Source organism: Mustelus asterias, chromosome 13 (genome assembly GCF_964213995.1).
Source record: "Mustelus asterias chromosome 13, sMusAst1.hap1.1, whole genome shotgun sequence".
NCBI lineage: Eukaryota > Metazoa > Chordata > Chondrichthyes > Carcharhiniformes > Triakidae > Mustelus > Mustelus asterias.
This window is the reverse complement of record NC_135813.1, coordinates 55893377-55915007: the sequence shown is the minus strand read 5'-3', so window position 1 is coordinate 55915007 and position 21631 is coordinate 55893377. Positions and strand designations below refer to the sequence as shown.

The 21631-nt window shown below is 45.4% G+C and overlaps 1 protein-coding gene and 1 non-coding gene across 3 annotated transcripts in view; one reads left to right on the top strand and one right to left on the bottom strand.

Moving 5' to 3' along the window:
• Positions 1-21631, top strand: part of cabin1 (calcineurin binding protein 1) — a 524701-nt gene that overhangs the window by 144681 nt on the left and 358389 nt on the right. The gene's annotated exons all lie outside the window — the stretch shown is intronic.
• trnal-caa (transfer RNA leucine (anticodon CAA)) lies at positions 17674-17791 on the bottom strand. The gene is made up of 2 exons: positions 17755-17791; positions 17674-17719 (listed from the first exon to the last, which is right to left on the bottom strand). It is a non-coding gene; the product is annotated as a tRNA-Leu (tRNA).

Here is a 21631-nt window from a genome sequence, read left to right as displayed (position 1 = left end):
TAGGAGTCTTGGCTAATATTTATCACTCGATCAACATCACAAACATCAGATCATCTCTGTACATGTGCTGTTTTTGGGATTTTGCACTGTGTAAATTGGTTGTTGCATTTACTAGATTACAACAGTAGCTACACTTGTTAAACATATTGCGATGTCCTGTTGTTTGAAAAGCACTATATAAATGCAAACCTTTTTCTTAAGTTCTCTGTCTCAGCTTGCTATTTGACCATGAGCTTAACATGAGACTGCCATTATCATCATATCTCTCCTCACAATTCTTCAACCCGTCTACCTCTGAAACCCTCATCTGTACCATTGTTACTGTGATAATTTCAATCTGGCCTGCCTCCCATTGGACATCCTTAGTAAAACCTGCCTCACACCATCCTAATGTCTACTTATGTGGCTCAGTGTCAAATTTTGTCTATCGCTCCTGTGAAGCACCTTGGGATATTTTACTATGTTAACTATACCTACAATGTGTTGTAGCAGAAGATTGCCCTCAATTGCTGTTCCTCTGAATAGTGTACGTACTCATTAACTTTGCTTAGTTACAGAAACTATCACCCAATGTCTCTTCTGTATAAAAGAAGGCCTCAAGTTCACTTCCTTATTTATGCAAGAGTCTCGTCCTGCATATGCCATGGATTTGCTTATAGACACATAGGAAATCTGTGTCTACCAATATCGATACCAACTAGTTGGTAGATCAATCCCAGGACTTGATTACTGGCAGGTTGATGATCAACAGCCTCATGGAGTGCCCTTGACCCATCTAACTTAATTGTGACTGCAGTGTATACCATCTTTACAATTTCCCTTCAAATTGCAAAGTTCTACTGTTAAAGTAACTCAACAGCTTTGCATTTTTTGATCGCCAGGTTCTTGTCCTCCATCACCTCAGGTAGGCTTTTATCTGCATGGTTTTTGTCAAACACATGGCTTTATCCATTTATCTAGGAAAATTTGGAAAGTTAAAACTAATGCATCCACTAATTCAGCAGCCACATCTTTTAAGACTCAAGGATGAAGTCCATTAGGACCTGCGGACTTCTCAGCTTTTAGTTCTATCAATTTATTTTAGTACACTTTCCCTGGTGGTTGCAATTGTTTCAAGTACCTCCCATCCTTTCACCTCCTGATTCACTGTTAGTGAAGACGTACAAAAAACCTGTTCAATACATCTGCCATTTCCTTATAATTCCCCATTCTCATTCTCATTGGTGAGAGGACCAATACGGGCTTTACTTTTTTTTGCTTATAGCTAGCTTTCTCTCGTGTTCTTGATTTCTCTCTCTTCACGAATCTTTTAGTTATTTATTTGCGTTCTTTATATTCTGTCTAATCTTTTGACCTGACACTCAGTTTAATGGAATTAAATGATTTTTCATTTGGTTTGATTCTATTTTTAACTTCCTTAGTTAGTCATGGATGGTGCATCCCTCCCTAAGAGCCTTTCTTTCTTACTGAAATGTATCTCTTTTGAGTATTCTGAAAAATCTCCTTCAATAACTGCACTGCATCTCTACTGACCTATCCCTTAACCTAATTTCCTCAGTTCGCTTTAGCCAGGAGGAGATATTTCTCCTCATCTCTGTCTTAAATGAGTGACCCCTTATTTTTAAACAGTGACCCCTAGTTCTAGCTTCTCCAACAAGAGGAAACATCCTCGGCACATCCACCCTGCCAAGACATGTCAGGGTCTTAAAGGTTTTGACCAAGTCACCTGTTACTCTTCTAAATTCCAGTGGATACAAGCTTAATATGTCCAACATTTCCTCACAAGACAACCTGTCCATAGAAAATAGGAGCAGGCTGTTTGGCCTTTCAAGCCTGCTCTACCATTCATTATGATCATGGTTGATCATCCAGCTCAATAGCCTGGTTCCCTACCTTCCTCCATATCGTTTGATCACCTTTGTCCTAAGAGCTGTAATCTAACTCCTTCTTGAAAACATACAATGTTTTGGCCTCAATTGCTTCCTGTGGCAGCTAATTCCACAGGCTGACCACTCTCTGAGAAAATCCATTCCTCCGTATCAATCCTAGAAGCTTTACCCAGAATCTTTCGACTATGACCCCTAGTTTTGGACATCCCCACCATTGGGGACATCCTTCCTGCATCTACCCTGTCTAGTCCTTTTAAAATTTTATAGGTTTCTATGAGATTCCCCCCTCGTTCTTCTGAATTCCAGCAAATATAATCCTAACCAACTCAACCTCTCCTCGTACGTCAGTCCTGCCATCCCAGAAATCAGTCTGGTAAATGTTTTGTTGCATTCTCTCTATAGCAAGAACATCCAGCCTCCGATAAGGAGATCAAACTGCACATACTATTGCAGATGTGGCCTCACCAAGACCCTGTAGAATTGCAGCATGACATTCCTGCTCCTGTACTTGAATCCTATCGCTATGAAAGCCAACATACCATTTGCCTTTTTTATCGCCTGCTGTGGTCTGCATGCTTACCTTCAGCTACTGGTGTACGAGGACACCCAGGTCTCATTGCACATTCTCCTCTCTTAGTTTATTCAGATAATAATCTGCTTTCCTGTTTTTGCTACCAAAGTGGATAACCTTTCAATTATCCACATTATGCTGCATCTGTCATGAATTTGCCCACTCACTCAAATTGTCCAAATCACTGAAGCATCTCTGCACCCTCCTGGCTCCCTCCCAGCCTTGTGTCATCTGCAAATATGATGATACATTTAGTTCCCTCCTCTAAATCATTCATATATATTGTGAATAGCTGGGGTCCCAGCACTGATCCCTGTGGTACCCCACTAGCCACTGCCTGCCATTTGGAAAAAGACCCGTTTATAGAAACATAGAAAAACTACAGCACAAAACAGGCCCTTCGGCCTCACAAGTTGTGCCGAACGTATCCCTACCTTCTAGGCCTACCTATAACCCTCCATCCTATTAAGTCCCAGGTACTCATCCAGGAGTCTCTTAAAAGACCCTATTGAGTTTGCCTCCACCACCACTGACTGCAGCCGATTCCACTCGCCCATCACCCTGTGTGTGAAAAACTTCCCCCTAACATTTCCCCTGAACCTACCCCCCCAGCACCTTAAACCTGTGTCCTCTCGTAGCGGCCATTTCCACCCTGGGAAAAAGCCTCGGAGAGTCCACCCGATCTATGCCCCTCAACATCTTATATACCTCTATTAGGTCTCCTCTCATCCTACGTCTCTCCAAGGAGAAAAGACCGAGCTCCCTCAGCCTATCCTCATAAGGCATGTCACTCAGTCCAGGCAACATCCTTGTAAATCTCCTCTGCACCCTTTCAATCTTTTCCACATCCTTCCTATAATGAGGCGACCAGAACTGAGCACAGTACTCCAAGTGGGGTCTGACGAGGGTCTTGTATAGCTGCATCATTATCCCCGGACTCCTAAACTCAATCCCTCGATTGATAAAGGCCAGCACACCATACGCCTTCTTAACCACCTCCTCCATCTGCAGGGCCGATTTTAGAGTCCTATGGACCCGGACCCCAAGGTCCTTCTGATCCTCTACAGTACTAAGAGTCTTTCCCTTTATATTGAACTCCTTCAACCCATTTGACCTGCCAAAATGGACCACTATGCATTTATCTGGGTTGAAGTCCATCTGCCACTTCTCCGCCCAGTCTTGCATCCTATCTATGTCCCTCTGTAACTTCTGACATCCCTCCAGACTATCCACAACCCCACCGACCTTCGTGTCGTCGGCAAACTTACCAACCCATCCCTCCACTTCCTCATCCAGGTCATTTATGAAAATGACAAACAGCAAGGGTCCCAGAACAGATCCCTGGGGCACTCCACTGGTGACCGACCTCCATTCAGAAAAAGACCCATCTATACCCACTCTCTGCCTCCTTTGGGCAAGCCAGTTCTGGATCCACAGGGCAGCAGCCCCTTGGATCCCATGCCCTCTCACTTTTTCTAGAAGCCTTGCATGGGGGACCTTATCGAACGCCTTGCTAAAATCCATATAAACCACATCTACTGCTTTCCCTTCGTCAATGTGTTTAGTCACATTTTCGATGAACTCCACCAGGCTCATAAGGCACGATCTGCCTTTGACAAAGCCATGCTGAGTATTCTTGAGCATACTAAACCTCTCTAAATGCTCATAAATCTTGTCCCTCAGGATCTTCTCCATCAGCTTACCAACCACTGAGGTTAGACTCCCCGGTCGGTAATTTCCTGGGCTATCCCTATTCCCCTTCTTGAAAATAGGAACCACATCCGCAATCCTCTGGCACCTCTCCCGTCTCCATCGACAACGCAAAGATCATCGCCAGAGGCTCTGCAATCTCTTCCCTCGCCTCCCACAGTAACCTGGGGTACATCCCTTCCAGACCCGGCGACTTATCTATCTTGATGCCATTCAAAGATTCCAGCACAACCTCTTAAAGTCCACATACTCAATCCTTTCAGTCCACCGCAAGCCCGCAGTACATCCGCCCATGTCCTTCTCCTCTGTGAAAACCGAGGCAAAATACTCATTAAGCACCTCTGCCATTTCTACTGGTTCCGTACAGACTTTCCCGCCTTCACCTTTTATAGGCCCTATTCCGTCACGTCTCATCCTTTTACTCTTCACATATTTATAGAACGCCTTAGGGTTTTCCTTAATCCTACCTGCCAAGGCCTTCTCGTGACCCCTTCTGGCTCTCCTAATTTCCTCCTCTAGTCCCTTCCTACAAGCCTTATACTCATCTAGATCCGTATCTTCGCCAAGCTCTCTGAACCTTTTGTATGCTTTCCTTTTCTTCTCGACTAGGTCCCGCACAGCTTTCGTGCACCACGGTTCCTTTAACCTACCAACTCCTCCCTGTCTGCTCGGAACGTTGTCCTGTAGAACTCTAGACAGACATTCCTTGAAAAACTGCCACCTCTCTTCAGTACATTTCCCCGAGAATACCTCCTTCCAATTTACTCCTCTAATTTGCTGCCTTATGTCTTCCTATTTCCCCTTACTCCATATAAACGCTTTCCTCGCTTGCCTGATCCTCTCTTTTTCCAATGCAAGCATAAAGGAGATAGAGTTATGATCGCTATCCACAAGATAGAACATAGAACAGTACAGCACAGAACAGGCCCTTCGGCCCACGATGTTGTGCTGAGCTTTATCTGAAACCAAGATCAAGCTATCCCACTCCCTATCATCCTGGTGTGCTCCATGTGCCTATCCAATAACCGCTTAAATGTTCCTAAAGTGTCTGACTCCACTATCATTGCAGGCAGTCCATTCCACACCCCAACCACTCTCTGCGTAAAGAACCTACCTCTGATATCCTTCCTATATCTCCCACCATGAACCCTATAGTTATGCCCCCTTGTAATAGCTCCATCTACCCGAGGAAATAGTCTTTGAACGTTCACTCTATCTATCCCCTTCATCATTTTATAAACCTCTATTAAGCCTCCCCTCAGCCTCCTCTGCTCCAGAGAGAACAGCCCTAACTCCCTCAACCTTTCCTCATAAGACCTACCCTCCAAACCAGGCAGCATCCTGGTAAATCTCCTCTGCACTCTTTCCAGCACTTCCACATCCTTCTTATAGTGAGGTGACCAGAACTGCACACAATATTCCAAAGATGCTCTCCCATTGAGAGATCTGACACCTGTCCAGGTTCATTGGTCAGTATCAGATCAAGTACAGCCTCTCCTCTTGTAGGCTTGTCCACATGCTGTGTCAGGAAACCCTCCTGAACACACCTAACGAACTCCTCCCCATCCAATCCCCTTACCCCAGGAATATTCCAATCTATGTTTGGGAAATTAAAGTCTCCCATCACAACAACTCTGCTATTACTGCATCTCTCCAGGATCTGTTTCCCTATCTGCTCCTCCACCTCCCTGTTACTATTGGGCGGCCTATAGAAAACTCCCAGCAAAGTGATCGACCCCTTCCCACTCCGAACTTCCACCCACAGAGACTCTGTGGACAATCCCTCCACAGCATACACCTTCTCTACACCTGTGACACTATCCCTGATCAGCAGTGCCACTCCACCCCCTCTTTTGCCTCCCTCCCTGTCCTTCTGAAACATCTGAATCCCGGCACCTGGAGTATCCAGTCCTGTCCCTGAGACATCCAAGTCTCCGTAATGGCCACCACATCACACTTCCAGGCATCGATCCACGCTCTGAGCTCATCCCCTTTATTCACTATACTCCTGGCATTAAAGTAAACACATCTCAATCCTTTGGTCTGAGCTCTCTCCTTCTCTATCCCCCGTCCATCCTCCCTCTTGCACTGTCTATAACCCTTCTCTGTTTGCGAGCTAACTTCCTCGCTCCCAGTCACCTCGTCTCGATCCCCTCCCCCCCCAACCTATCTAGTTTAAACTCTCCCCAGTAGCCTAAGCCAACCTTCCCGCCAGGATATTGGTCCCCCTGGGATTCAAGTGCCACCCGTTTTTTGTGTACAGGTCACACCTGCCCCTAAAGAGGTCCCAATAGTCCAGGAACCTGAATCCCTGCCCCCTGCACCAGTCCCTCAGCCACACATTCATCCTCCACCTCACTCCATTCCTGCCCTCACCTTCCTGTGGCACAGGCAGCAATCCTGAGATTACTACCTTTGCTTTCCTCCTTCTCAGCTGTCTCCCTAATTCCCTATACTCTCTTTTCATGACCCCTTCCCCCCTTCCTTCCCACATCAGCGGTACCAATATGTACCGCTACCTCTGGCTCCTCTCCCTCCCACCTCAGGATCTCTGGGACTTGTCCAGCGACATCCTGGATCCCGGCCCCAGGGAGGCAGACCACCATCTGAGGCTCCCGCCTGCCTCCGCAAAAACGCCTGTCCGACCCCCTTACTGTTGAGTCCCCGATTAACACTGCCTTCCTCCTCTTTTCTTTAGCCCTCTGGGTTACAGGGCCGGACTCCACTCTGGAGACATGGCCACTGCTGCTTCCCCAGGCGGGCTGTCCCCCCCAGCAGTACTCAGGCAGGAGTACTTGTTGTGTAGGGGCACATCCACCGGGGTGCTCTCAATCACCCGAGCTTTACCCTTTCTGGCCGTCACGCACTTGGCCTCCACCCGTGGCCCTGGTGTGACCACCTGATGATAGCTCTTGTCTATCACCTCCTCATTCTCCCTTAACAGCCTAAGATCCTTGAGCTGCAGTTCCAGCTCCCTAACACGGTCCCTCAGGAACCGCAGCTTGACACACCCCTCACAGATATGGATGTCCGGGAGGCCAGGTGCCTCCAGGACCTCCCACATCCTACACTGGGAACAACACACTGGCTTCACACTCATATTTGACCCTTTTTACCAAGGTACACAGAGAAAAGTAAATAAGAATTAAAAACTAAGAATTGAAACACCCCTGCTCGCCCTGTCCCCCGAAGCCCTTACAGCTCACACTCTGCTTCCCACTCACTCCATTGCCCGCTCCCGACGCTGTCCGCTGTACACTCCGGCCTCCCTTTTAAACCTCCCGCGCGCTTAAAAAAAACCCCACACTTTCCCGACGCACCCCATGGCCCACTTCCGCTACAATTTTAAAGTTATTTAAGGTTAAAGTTAAAGTAATTTTACCACACACAAAGCCCGCGAAAAACTTTAAAAAGTCAGTCGCTCACCTCACACACTGGAACCTCCTCTCTGCTTGTTCCACGAACAATGAACAATATTCCAACTCTTTGTTTCCCATCTGCCAACCAATTTTCCATCTATCTCAATACTACCCCCATCCTGTTTAATTTTACGTGTTAATCTCTTATATGGGACTTTGTCGAAGGTTTCCTGAAAGCCCAAATAAACCACATCCACTGGCTCCCCTTCATGAATTCTATTACTTACATCCTTGAAGAATTCCAGTTGATTTGTCAAACTTGATTTTCCTTTCGTAACTCCATGCTGAATCTGTCCAATTCCATCTCTGTTCACCAAATGCTCTGCTCTAAAATCTTTGATAATGGACTCTAGAATTTTCCCCACTGCTGACTTATCGGTCCATAATTTCCAGCTTTTTCTCTACCTTCCTTTGTAAATAGTGGGGTTACATTAGCAACCTAATACCATAAAGGATGAATTCCTGGAGTGTATAAGGGATGGTTTTCTGGACCAATACATTGAGGAACCAACTACAGAACAGGCCATCCTGGACTGGGCATTGTGTAATAGAAAGGAATAAATGGCAATCTAGTTGTGAGAGACCTCTTGGGAATGAGCGGCCATAATATGATTGAATTCTTCATCAAAGATGGAGAGTGATGTAGGAACTGTCCCATTGTCTGCAGAATCTTGGAAGATGACCCTCCAATGCATCCATTATTTCTAGGGCTACTTCCTCAAGTACTCTGGGATGTAAATGGAGATTTATTTGCATTCCGTCCCATCAATTTCTCTAACACTATTTCTCTACTTGGGCTGATTTCCTTCAGTTCCTCTCACTAAATTCTTAGCAGTGTAGGGTACCATTCTTAGCAGTGTAGAGGATCAGAAGGACCTTGGGGTCCGGGTCCATAGGACTCTTAAATCGGCCTCGCAGGTGGAGGATGCGGTCAAGAAGGCGTACGGCGTACTGGCCTTCATTAATCGAGGGATTGAGTTTAGGAGTCGGGAGATAATGCTGCAGCTTTATAGGACCCTGGTTAGACCCCACTTGGAGTACTGCGCGCAGTTCTGGTCACCTCATTACAGGAAAGATGTTGAAGCCATTGAAAGGGTGCAGAGGAGATTTACAAGGATGTTGCCTGGATTGGGGGGGCATGCCTTATGAGGATAGGTTGAGGGAGCTTGGTCTCTTCTCCCTGGAGAGACGAAGGATGAGAGGTGACCTGATAGAGGTTTACAAGATGTTGAGAGGTCTGGATAGGGTAGACTCTCGGAGGCTATTTCCAAGGGCTGAAATGGTTGCTACGAGAGGACACAGGTTTAAGGTGCTGGGGGGTAGGTACAGAGGAGATGTCAGGGGTAAGTTTTTCACTCAGAGGGTGGTGGGTGAGTGGAATCGGTTGACGTCGGTGGTGGTGGAGGCAAACTCGTTGGGGTCTTTTAAGAGACTTCTGGATGAGTACATGGGATTTAATGGGATTGAGGGCTATAGATAGGCCTAGAGGTGGGGATGTGATCGGCGCAACTTGTGGGCCGAAGGGCCTGTTTGTGCTGTGGCTTTCTATGTTCTATGTTCTAAACCCTGTGATCCCCAACATTTCTGGTATGTTATTTGTGTCCTCCTTTGTGAAGACCGAACCAAAGTATGTATTTAGTTGGTCAACCATTATAAGTTCCACTGGTTCTGACTGTGAGGGACCTGCATTTGTCTTCACCAATTTTTTCCTCTTCACGTACCTACAGAAATATTTACAGTCAGATTCAGACCATAAGACATAGGAGCGGAATTAGGCCACTCAGCCCATCGAGTCTGCTCCGCCATTCAATCATGGCTGATATTTTTCTCATCCCCATTCTCCTGCCTTTTTCCCATAACCCCTGATCCCCTTATTAATCAAAAACCTATCTCTGTCTTAAAGACACTGGCCTCCACATCTTTCTGCAGCAGAGCTCCACAGATTCACCACTCTCTGCTGAAGAAATTCCTTCTCATCTCTGTTTTAAAGGATCGTCCCTTTAGCCTGAGGTTGTGCCCTCTGGTTCTAGTTTTTCCTACTAGTGGAAACATCCTCTCCACATTCACTCTATCTAAGCCTCGCTGTATCCTGTAAGTTTCAATAAGATCCCCCCTCATCCTTCTAAACTCGAACAAGAACAGATCCTCAACTGTTCCTCATACGACAAGCTCTTCATTCCAAGGATAATTCTTGTGAACCTCCTCTGGACCTTTTTCAAGGCCAGCCCATCCTTCCTTAGATATGGGGCCCAAACTGCTCACAATACCCCCAATTGGGTCTGACCAGGGCCTTATACAGCCTCAGAAGGACATCCCTGCTCTTGTATTCTAACCCTCTTGACATGAATGCTAACATTGCATTTGCCTTTCTAACTGGAGTTTGCACATTCTCCTCGTGTCTGCATGGGTTTCCTCCGGGTGCTCCGGTTTCCTCCCACAGTCCAAAGATGTGCGGGTTAGGTTGATTGGCCATGCTAAAATTGCCCCTTAGTGTCCTGAGATGTGTAGGTTAGAGGGATTAGTGGGTAAATATGTAGGGATATGGGGGTAGGGCCTGGGTGGGATTGTGATCGGTGCAGACTCGATGGGCCAAATGGCCTCTTTCTGCACTGTAGGGTTTCTATGATTCTATGACCTGCCGACTGAACCTGCATGTTAACCTTAAGAGAATCTTGAACAATGACTCCCAAGTCCCTTTGTGTTTCTGATTTCCTAAGCATTTTCCCATTTAGAAAATAGTCTATGCGTCTATTCCTCCTTCCAAAGTGCAAAGTTCATTTTCCACATTGTATTCCATCTGCCACTTCTTTGCCCACTCTCCTAACCTATCCAAATCCTTCTGCAGCCCCCCTGCTTCCTCAATACTACCTGTCCCTCTACATATCTTTGTATCATCTGCAAACTTAGCAACAGTGGCTTCAGTTTCTTCCTCCAAATCGTTAATACATATTGTGAAATGTTGTGGTCCCAGCACTGACCCCTGAGGCACACCACTAGTCACCGGCTGCCATCCTGAAAAAAACCCCTTTATCCCCACACTCTATCTTCTGCTGGTCAGCCAATCCTCTATTCATGTCAGGATCTTACCCTTAACACCATGGGCACTTAACTTATTTAACAGTCTCCTATCGGCACCCTGTCAAAGGTCTTTGTGTTCCCCGCGAGCTAACTCTTGTATTCTACTATCCCCTTCTTAATCAATCTCTTGATCCTCTTTTGCTGAGTTCCAAACTGCTCCCAATCCTCAGGTCTGTTGTTTTTTCTGACCCATTTGTATGTTACTCCCTTGGATCTAATGTTATCTCTAATATCCCTTGTAAGCCATGGTTTGGCACCTTCCCTGTTTTGCTTTTGCGCCAGATAGGCATAAACAATAATTGTAATTCGCTCTTTGAATGTTTGCCATTGCCTGTCCATCATAATCCCTTGAAGGAACGTTTCCCAATCTTTCATAGCCAACTCACATCTCATACCATCACAGTTTCCTTTATTGAGATTCAGGACCCTAGTCTGAGAATCAACTACATCACCCTCATCCCCAAGGGGTTGCACACAACTAGATTGCCATTTATTCCTTTCTATTATCCAATGCCCAGTCCAGGATGGCCTGTTCTGTAGTTGCTTCCTCAATATATTGGTCCAGAAAACCAAGCGTTATACACTCCAGGAATTCATCCTCCACGGTATTGTGACTAATATGATTTGCCCAATCTATATGCAGATTAAAGTCACCCATAATTACAGATGTTCCTTTATCGCATGTGTCTCTAATTTCCTGTTTAATGCCATTCCCAAGATAACCACAACAGTTTGGGGGTCTACATCCAACCCTCACTAGTGTTTTTTGCCCCTTAGTGTTTCTCAGCTCTACCCATACAGATTCCACATCATCAGAGCTAATATCCTCCCTGACTATTGCGTGAATTTCCTCACTAACCAGCAATGGAACTCCACTGTCATTTCCTTTTTATCTGTCTTTGCTAATACTGAATGCCCCTGGATGTTCATTTCCCATCCCTAGTCACCTCGCAGCCATATCTTCATATCCCTGACTATATTATTCCCATCTCCATCTGTTTGTGTGATTATTTCAGCTGCTTTTTTGCGAATGCTCTGTGCTTTAAGGCACAAATCCTTAAGGCTTGTCTTTTTAAGATGACTTGTTCCATTCCCATTGTTTTCACTGTGGTCTTGTTTGACTCTGGCCCTTGATTTCTCTGCCTATCACTTTTTATTCCCCTTACTGTCTTTTATTCTAGTAATTAGAAAGATAGAAAATAGAAGCAGGAGGAGGCCATTCAGCCCTTCAAGCTTGCTGTGCCATGCATTTTGATCATGGCTGATCATACACCCCCCCCCCCCCCAATCGAGCTTGCACCAATGACAATCCCACCCAGGTCCTATCCTTGTAACCCCACATATTTACCCTGCTAATCCCCCTGACCCTAAGAGGCAATTTACCATGGCCAACTCACCTTCTGCACGTTTTTCAGACTGTTGGAGGAAACCGGAGCACCAGATGGAAACCCATGCAGACCTAACAGACCAAAGATGTGCGGGTTAGGTTGATTGGCCATGCTAAAAACAAATTGCCCGTAGTGTCCTGAGATGCGTAGGTTAGAGGGATTTGTAGGTAAATATGTAGGGATATGGGGGTAGGGCCTGGGTGGGATTGTGGTCGGTGCAGACTCGATGGGCTGAATGGCCTCTTTCTGTACTGTAGGGTTTCTATGATTTCTATGAATGTGCAAACTCCATACAGACAGTTACCACCGGGTCCCTGATGCTGTGAGGCAGCAGTGTTAACCACTGTGCCCATAGTCCTTGATTCCTCTTCCTCTAACTCCTTGATTCCTCTTCCTCTAACTCCTTGATTCCTCTTCTTCTAACTCCTTGCATAGGTTCCCATCCCCTGACATTTTAGTTTAAACCCTCCCCAAACTCTAGCAAATACCCCCCTAGGACAACAGTCCCGGTCCTTACCCAGGTGTAACCCGTCCAGTTCGTACTTGACCCATCTTCCCCAGAACTGGTCCTAATGACCCAGGAAAGCCTCCTCCTCACACCACCTCTTCACCACTCCTGCTATTTCTACTCTGACTGGCACATGGCACTGGTAGTAATCTTGAGATCTCTATTTTTAAAGTCCTACTTTTCAAATTACTTCCTAACTCTCTATATTCTGCTTTTAGTATGTCATCTCTTTTTACTACCTATGCCATTTGTATCAGTGTGTACCGTGACCACTGGCTGTTCGCCCTTCCCCTTCACAATGTCCTGTATTCCCTCCGAGACGCGGGAGGCTACACACCATTCTGGAGTCTCATTTGTGGCTGCAGAAATGCCTATCTATTCCCCTTGCAATTGAATCCACTATAACTATTGCATTCCCACACTTTTTGCTCCTCCCGTGTGTAGCAAACCGTGGTGCAACAAATTTTGCTGTTGCTGCTCTCCCCTGAGAGGCCATTCCTTTCAACAGTATTCAAAATAGCCACAGGAGATTCCTGCACTGTCTGCTTAGTCCTCTTGCTCTGCCTGGTGGTCACCCATTTCCCTTCCTGCCTGTGGAGTCTAGGGCTGCAGTGTGACCACCTCTCTATACATGCTATCCACGATACCCTCTGCCTCGCTGATGTTCCAGTGTCCCCAGCCGCTGCTGCATCTCTGTAACCTGGGTTTCCAGGAGCTGCAGCTGGAAACACTTCCTGGTGTCTCCAGCTGCAACTCCTGGAACATATGCTGGCTCTGGGCACTGGAGATATTCCTGATTTCCCACATGGATCACATGGAGCACACCATGGCTTTGAGCTCTCCTGCCATGATGGGGTGTGCCTGGGTGTACCTCAGGGATTGGTGCTGGGTCCACTTTTATTTGTCATTTATATTAATGATTTGGATGAGAATATAGGAGGCATGGTTAGTAAGTTTGCAGATGACACCAAGATTGCTGGCATAGTGGACTGTGAAGAAGGTTACCTCGGATTGCAATGGGATCTTGATCAATTGGGCCAGTGGGCTGACGAATGGCAGATGGAGTTTAATTTAGATAAATGTGAGGTGATGCATTTTGGTAGATTGAATCAAGGCAGGACTTACTCAGTTAATGGTAGGGCGTTGGGGAGAGTTACAGAACAAAAAGATCTAGGTTTAGGTTCATAGCTCCTTGAAAGTGGAGTCACAGGTGGACAGAGCGGTGAAGAAGGCATTCAGCATGCCTGGTTTCATTGGTCAAAACATTGAATACAGGAGTTGGGACGTCTTGTTGAAGTTGTACAAGACATTGGTACGGCCACATTTGGAATACTGTGTACTGTCACCCTAATGTAGAAAGGATATTATTATAGACAGTTACATGGGTAAGATGGGTATAGAAGGATATGGGCCAAATGCGGGCAATTGGGATTAGCTTAGGGGTTTTAAAAAAAAGGTGGCATGGACAAGTTGGGCCGAAGGGCCTGTTTCTGTGCTGTAAACCTCTATGACTCTAATATTAAACTAGAAAGAGTGCAGAAGAGATTTACTAGGATGCTACTGGGACTTGATGGTTTGAGTATAAGGAGAGGCTGGATAGACTGGGACTTTTTTCTCCGGAGCGTAGGAGGCTGAGGGGTGATCTTAGAGGTCTATAAAATAATGAGGGGCATAGATCAGCTAGATAGTCAATATCTTTTCCCAAAGGTAGGGGAATCTAAAACTGGAGGGCATAGGTTTAAGGTGAGAGATACAAAAGTGTCCAGAAGGGCAATTTTTTCACACAAAGGATGGTGAATGTCTGGAACAAGCTGCCAAAGGTAGTACTAGAGGCAAGTACAATTTTGTCTTTTAAAAAGCATTTAGACAGTTACATGAGTAAGATGGGTATAGAGGGATACGGGCCAAATGCGGGCAATTGGGACTAGCTTACGGGTTTAAAAAAAAAGGGGCGGCATGGACAAGTTGGGCCGAAGGGCCTATTTCTATGCTGTAAACCTCTATGACTTGCCTCTTTAAATTAAACCTTTGGGAGATGCTTAATATTCAATAATATCAATATCTCTAGGACCTTTCTTTCCTGGTTTTCGTTCCTACACAATATAGCCTTTTGTGCAGTATATTTATTAATGCTTTTTAGAAATCCAAGTAGGTTACATCTATTGGTTTCCCTTTATTTATCCTGCTTGTTACCACCTCAAATAATTTCAATACATTCGTCAGGCATGATTTCCTCTCCATGGATGCCATGCTGATTCTAGTTGATTATGTCATGAATTTCTAAATGCTCCACTATTACATCCTTGACAATGAACTCTAACATCTTACCAATGACAGATGTTAAGCTAATTGGCCTATAGTTACCTTTTTTTGTCTCCCTCCGTTATTGAATAAAGGGTGTTTCATTGGCAGTTTTCCAATCCTCTGGAGCTTTCTGGAATTTAAGAATTCTTGGAAGATTACTAAAAGCACATCCGCTATCTCTGAAGTTACTTCCTTTAATATCCTAGGATGCAATTTATCAGGTCCAGGAAACTTATCCTTTAGCCCCATTAGTTTCTCGAGTAATTTTTCTCTAATGATAGTTATTGTATTTATATCCTCCACCCCTTTTGCCCTTTGATTATTTAGTATTTTTGGAATGCTATTGGTGTCTCCTACCTTGAAGACAAATGCAAAATATTTACTTAACTCCTCTGCCATTTCCTGATTCCCCATTGTTATTTCCCCAGTCTTAGCCCCTCAGAGAATATGTTCACTTTGGCCTCTCTCTTTTTGTAGATTTAAAGAAGGTCTTACTGTCTGTTTTTATATTACTTGCTAGTTTGCTCTCATAGTTTATCTTCTCCCTCATTTTTTTGGGCTATGTTTTATTGATTTTTAAAACTTTCCCAATCCTTTGGTTTGCCATTAATCTTTGTCACATTGTATGATTTTTCTTTCAGTTTAATACTATCCTTCAGTTCCTTGATTAACCATGGTTGCTTTATCCCTCCTTAACATCCTCCTTCCTCACTGGGATATAGCTTAGTTGCAAGTCATCAACATTTGCATAGCTGGTCATCTTTTCTACGGAATTCCTTTCCCAGTTCCCTCCAGCCAACTCTACCCTCATGGCTTTGTAATTGGCCTTTTTTAAGTTTAGCACAGTTATTTCTGACCCCTGTGTCTGCTTGGGTCTCCTCTGGGTGCTTCAATTTCCTCCCACAGTTCAAAGTCGTGTAGGTTAGATTGGCCACTGGACTTCGCTGTCATCTTGGGACCTTCCCATCCTATTACCTGTTTTTCGGAAGCTTCTTCTTTAGTTTGGGGCTTGCTCTTTGTTCCTTTTCATGTTCTGGCACCTGTTTCCAAATTAACTAAAACTACTTTACTGTTTTCCTCTGTCTCCATGGGTTGTTCTCTTTGAACCCGTGTTGCTAGGCCTTGTGTTTGTTTTAACTTCCCGTCAAGAGTTGTAAAACCACATTAACAATGCAGACACATAAACAGTTTCAGAGCTATTGTCTTCACTCTAAAATGAAACTAGTCCCAGGTTTCACCTTTCTAACCCACATAAAAAATATAAATTAAACTCAAACCAAAACTTAGGAATAAACTATAACTTTTAAGTTTTTAACATCCACAAATGCAACTTGCTTAGCAAATATATATTTTCTAACCGCCGTCAATTAATCAGTTTGTCATAAGTGCCACATACATTCAGATACAGAGCTTTTAATTCTGTTGTCTTACAATTTTTGTATCCTCTTGTCTTATCTGCTGGTGAACTCTTAGCTTTGTATACTCATCCCTTCCTGTCATGCTCTGATGAGCATTTCCCTTATTCTGGCTCTTGTCTTCTCTATTTAATTTATCACATATTTCCAATCTTGATCTCCTGCCCCCACTGTTTGGTTTAAAGCCCCCCCTGCGGTCCTGGTTTTATGACTCACCAGAAGAATCATCCCAACAAAGTTAGGTAAGGACCATCCCAACAGTACAGCTCCCACTTTCCCCAGTATTGATGCCACTGTTTCATGAATCAAAACCTATTTCTCCCACAAAAATCTTTGAACCACGCATTTAACTCTCTAGTTTGATTTATGCTTTGCTAATTTGTTTGGGGCTCACGTTGTAATCCAGAGATCATTCCCTTTGTGGTTCTGCTTTTTAATTTAGCCTTTGCTGCTCATACTCATTCAGCGGCTCTTCTTTCCCGTTCTACCCACGTCATAGGCAGCTATGTGGACCAAGACCGTTGGATCCTCTTCCTCTCACTGCAAGTTGCTGCCCAGCCCAGAGTAGGTGTCCCGATCTTTGCACTCAGCAGCCAACACAGCCATCTGGGTTTCCGCTCTTGGTTGCAGAGAATGGTATCTATTGTCTTGACTATACTGTCCCCAAACATCACTACATTCCTATTAACGTCCGCTTGAATTGTTTCCTATATCATGGTGCCATGGTCAGTTTGCTTGCCCATGTGCAGCCACCACTTTCATCCATACAGGCTGCAAGAACCTCAAACATGTGAGACAGTTGCAAAGGCTGAGACTCTTTTGGGGTCCCCATACCCTGTCACACTTGCAGTCACACCCTCCTGTCCCTTACCTCTGCCCAAACCAGGAGATTATATCCAGAAGATGCATAGTAGTATCTGCAACTTGGCCTTCAGCATAATGACCCCGAGCCGAAGCTCTTGCAGCTGCTGACATTTACTGCAGATGTGTTTGTCCTGGATCACCCTGATGTCCAGTCCCGCATTCTGAAGTTGCAACACATCACCTGTCCTGTCATCTTTCATAGAATTCCTACAGTGTAGAAGGAGGTCATTAGGCCCATCGAGTCTGCACCGACCACAATCCCACCCAGAACCTATTCCCGTAACCCTATTTATTTACCTTGCTAATCCCCCTGACATAAGAGTCAATTTAGCATGGTCGATCCACCTAACCCGTACATCTTTGGACCGTGGGAGGAAACCGGAGCATCCGGAGGAAACCCACGCAGACACGGGGAGAATGTGCAAACTCCACACAGACAGTGACCCGAGGCCGGAATTGAACGCAGTTCCATGGCGCTGTGAGGCAGCAGTGCTAACCACTGTGCCACCGTGCTGCCCAAATGGAAATATCAGGAGTGGGATTTGAACCCACGCCCCTAAAAAAGGACCAGAATTCATCAGACTTACACAAGGCAAGGAATCACACTCCTTGAGTCTGTCGCCTAGACCACTCGGCCATCCTGACAACTTTATTGTGTGTTAATTTATTTTTCTCAATTTATAATCAATAAACACTGATACTCCCAATAACCTTTACTACAACCCGTAAATTCTCCCACAACAAATATAACCGTACAATTAATAATAAATTGTATTGTGGAGATAAATGGGCAAAGTATTCACCAAACAATCTGTGTTTTCCTGTACTGTCGCACTTTGATTTCTCTCTAAATGCAGCTGCTTCGTCATGGAGCCACAGACCAGAATGAATTGTTCAGCTTTTCTGGGTGCTTGCGGGTCCTCTTTTTGCCCCCTCTTCTACGTGCTGTTGACGGTCTCTGGGTCCTCCTTTTACTTGTTCTTCTACCTGATGGTTACTGCCTCTGGGTCCTTTTGCCCACTCTTTTAGGTAGCCCTAAAGTTCTGCCATAGAATGTGTTTGTGTTGCCGTCACCTTTCTGATGAATCAAATCCTGGAACTTCCTTCCCAACAGCACTGTGCTTACCTACAGTGTGAGGTTGTAGCAGTTAGGAAAGGAGCTCACTGCTGACCTTTCAAGGACAATTGAGAATAGGCAATAAATGTTGACCTTGCCAGTGATGCCCATATCCCATGAGCAAATGGAAAAAAAAGCAAGGACTGGCACCATACTTCCATCAAATAGTGGTTCCATTGGTTTACTTGCTTCAGTACAATTTTGTCTTGGCAGATACTGAATGCTGGATGAATGAGCATGTCTCCTATCTGGCCTACAGGTGACATCTTCCAGCAGCTGTCATCCTGGTAGTTTCCCCATAACATTTTGTTGGACATTGGCCCATATGACCTACAGAATGTGACTTGTGACATGGCAGTTAGTTTGATGCTATGCCATGTTTTCTGCTCACTTATTGATTGCTTAGTCCAGATTCTCATATGTTGTACTTTCACCAAGAGACATTTCCACATGCGCTGACTTTTATTATTAGTTTATGGGATGTGGGCATGGCTGGCTAGACCAGCATGTATTGCCCATCCCTAGTTACCCTTGAAAAGGTGGTGATGAGCTTCTTGAACTGCTGCAGTTCCTGAGGTGTAGGTGTACCTACAATTTGTAAGGGAGGGAGTTCCAGGATTTTGACCCAGCAACAGTGGGGAAACGGCGATATATTTCCAAGTCAGGATGGTGAGTGACTTGGGGGGGGAACCCACAGGTAGTGAAGTTCCCAGGTACTTGCTGCTCTTGTCCTTCTAGATGGTAGTGGTCATAGGTTGGAAGATGCTACCTAAGGAACCATGGTGAGTTCCTGAAGTATATCTTGTAGATGGTACACATTGCTCCCATTGTTCGTTGGTAGCAGAGGGATTAATCCTTGTGGAAGGGGGAGCAATCAAGTGGGCTGCTTTGTTCTGGATGATGACAAGTATAATCGAAGCTGCACTCATCCTGGCAAGTTGAGTATATTCCATTATATTTCTGACTTGTTGATCGTGGATAGGCTTTAGGAGTCAGGAGGTGAGTTACTTGCCATAGAATTCCCAGTCTCTGACCCGCTCTTGTAGCCAGAGCATTTATATGGCTAGTCCAATTCGGTTTCTAGTCAATAAGAACATAAGAAATAGGAGCAGGAGTAGGCCATCTAGCCCCTCGAGCCTGCCCCGCCATTCAATAAGATCATGGCTGATCTGACATGGATTAGTACCACTTACCCGCCTGATCCCCATAACCCTTAATTCCCTTACCGATCAGGAATCCATCCATCCGCGCTTTAAACATATTCAGCGAGGTAGCCGCCACCACCTCAGTGGGCAGAGAATTCCAGAGATTCACCACCCTCTGGGAGAAGAAGTTCCTCCTCAACTCTGTCTTAAACCGACCCCCCTTTATTTTGAGGCTGTGTCCTCTAGTTTTAACTTCCTTACTAAGTGGAAAGAATCTCTCCGCCTCCACCCTATCCAGCCCCCATAAGATCCCCCCTCATCCTTCTAAACTCCAACGAGTACAAACCCAATCTCCTCAGCCTCTCCTCATAATCCAAACCCCTCATCTCCGGTATCAACCTGGTGAACCTTCTCTGCACTCCCTCCAATGCCAATATATCCTTCCTCATATAAGGGGACCAATACTGCACACAGTATTCCAGCTGCGGCCTCACCAATGCCCTGTACAGGCCCATCAAGACATCCCTGCTTTTATATTCTATCCCCCTCGCGATATAGGCCAACATCCCATTTGCCTTCTTGATCACCTGTTGTACCTGCAGACTGGGCTTTTGCGTCTCATGCACAAGGACCCTTTGCGCGGTAGCATGTTTTAATTTGTTTCCATTGAGATAGTAATCCCATTTGTTATTATTTCCTCCAAAGTGTATAACCTCGCATTTATCAACGTTATACTCCATTTGCCATATCCTCGCCCACTCACTCAGCCTGTCCAAATCTCTCTGCAGATCTTCTCCGTCCTCCACACAATTCACTTTTCCACTTATCTTTGTGTCGTCTGCAAACTTCGTTACCCTACACTCCGTCCCCTCCTCCAGATCATCTATATAAATGGTAAATAGTTGCGGCCCGAGTACCGATCCCTGCGGCACGCCACTAGTTACCTTCCTCCAACCGGAAAAACACCCATTTATTCCGACTCTTTGCTTCCTGTCGGATAGCCAGTCCCCAGTCCACTTTAACACACTACCCCCAACTCCATGTGCCCTAATCTTCTTCAGCAGCCTTTTATGGGGCACCTTATCAAACGCCTTTTGGAAATCCAAAAACACCGCATCCACCGGTTCTCCTCCATCAACCGCCCTAGTCACATCTTCATAAAAATCCAACATGTTCATCAAGCACGACTTTCCCCTCATGAATCCATGCTGCGTCTGATTGATCGAACCATTTCTATCCAGATGCCCTGCTATCTCCTCTTTAATAATGGATTCCAGCATTTGCCCTACTACAGACGTTAAGCTGACCGGCCTATAGTTACCCGCCTTTTGTCTCCTTCCTTTTTTAAACAGCGGCATAACATTAGCCGTTTTCCAATCAACCGGCACTACCCCAGAATGCAACGAGTTTTGATAAATAATCACTAACGCATCCACTATTACCTCTGACATTTCTTTCAATACCCTGGGATGCATTCCATCCGGACCCGGGGACTTGTCCACCTTCAGTCCCATTAGTCTACCCAGCACTGCCTCTCTGGTAACATTAATTGTATTAAGTATTTCTCCTGCTGCCAAATGGTAATCTCCAGGATGTTGATAGTGGGGAATTTAGCCATTGAATATCAAAGGGTGATGGTTTGACCCTCTCTTGTTGGAGATGGTCATTTCCTGGCACTTGTGTGGTGTGAATGTTATTTGCCACTTATCAGCCCAAGTCTGGATATTGTCTGGGTCTTGCTGCATTTAGACATGGACTGCTTCCATATCTTCAGAGTCATGAACGATGCTGAACGTTGTGCAGTCATCAGTGAACATCTGCACCTCGGACTTTATGATGGGAAGAAGGTCATTGATGAAGCAGCTGAAGATGGTTGGGCCGAGGACAATCCTGAGGAACTCCTGCAGTGATGTCCTGGAAATGAGATGACTGCCCTCCAGTCACTATAATCATTTTCCTTTGTGCCAGGTATAACTCCAACACACACACACACACACACACACACACACACACACACACACACACACACACACACACACACACCCCCCAGATGTTGCTTTGATGTCAAGGGCAGTCACCTTTGACATTCAGCTCTTTTGTCCATGTTTGAACCAAGGCTCTAATGATGTCGGGAGCTGAATGCCCCGGCACATCCCAAACTGAAAGCCCGTGAACAGGTTATTGCTGAGCAAATGCTGCTTAATAGCACTGTTGATGACCCGT